The sequence below is a fragment of the Aplysia californica genome, unplaced genomic scaffold (genome assembly GCF_000002075.1).
Source record: "Aplysia californica isolate F4 #8 unplaced genomic scaffold, AplCal3.0 scaffold00330, whole genome shotgun sequence".
Taxonomy (NCBI): Eukaryota; Metazoa; Mollusca; class Gastropoda; order Aplysiida; family Aplysiidae; genus Aplysia; species Aplysia californica.
This window is the reverse complement of record NW_004797600.1, coordinates 425,309-426,337: the sequence shown is the minus strand read 5'-3', so window position 1 is coordinate 426,337 and position 1,029 is coordinate 425,309. Positions and strand designations below refer to the sequence as shown.

Below are 1,029 nucleotides of genomic sequence, written 5' to 3'. Positions count from 1 at the left end.
AGAAAATTTTTCGGTCGCTACCCGGAATCGAACCCGGGACCTTTGAATGAGAGGCCAACACCTTAACCTCTAGGCCACGAGAGTCCCCACAGCATATTTAACAATAGACACCAACAATTATAACCTGACAGCAACGTGTAAACATTTTTCTTGCATACCTTCCTCAAACAAACGAACTAATGAGCCGCTCATATTTTGTTCATATATAATGCTTCTTTAACTTGAATGCTTTGGGATTGCTGGAACATGAAGTCTTCCCCTTTTCCCCTTTCCCAGACCCCCCTTTTTCTATTAATCCTATTGCCGAGTGACATTGTATTAGAGCGCCACTGTACTTTCCGACGCCCCAACTTACTACGTTGAAAAATAGCTCACTTTTTAAAAAGTATTTTATATTATATATATCCAAACCTTGATCACGAATGCCACGGCCATCAACACAGTATAAAAAAAAGAAAAAGAATCAGCCGAAAGAGGTCTAGCAATAGAAGCTTTCAATTTACAAACTACTGCACCAAGAAAGCCAGCGTCCAAATTACACGAAGGCCAACCAGGATACCATAGAGATAAACACATCACTCCCTAAAAACACGTATTAACAGACATGTCGACCTAGAAAATGTGAGTGAAGCATTTACTAGCAGATCTATTTTATCACCCTTAGACCCACTTTCAGTCAGCGTGCCTTGAAAGACAACGCTGGAAGATTTAGGAGAAAGAGGCGCCACCACCCCCAACCCCCCACCCCCAACGTTACACCAAACCAAAAAAAATGTGACATCAAAAAACGTTTTGTTTTACGCCATATCAAGAACGGTGTGGATTAGTGGGGCAAAGTACTCAGTAATAGTGCAGGAAGACAGCCAAGAGACTACTGATTGTGGAGGTCGCACTAGGAGAAAAAAAGAAAATATACACGCGGCTACATGTATTTATGTCAGAGCAAATTCTATATAAACATTTATGTATACATATTGCAGTTCTTAAAAAAAATCTTAGCAAGTATTTGTTTCCTTTTTTGGGTGGGGG

At 40.4% G+C, this 1,029-nt stretch overlaps 1 protein-coding gene across 1 annotated transcript in view; it reads left to right on the top strand.

The window, feature by feature from the left end:
• The window catches only part of LOC118478014, a gene marked incomplete in the record, with an annotated part of 22,904 nt that overhangs the window by 20,240 nt on the left and 1,635 nt on the right, over nt 1-1,029 (top strand).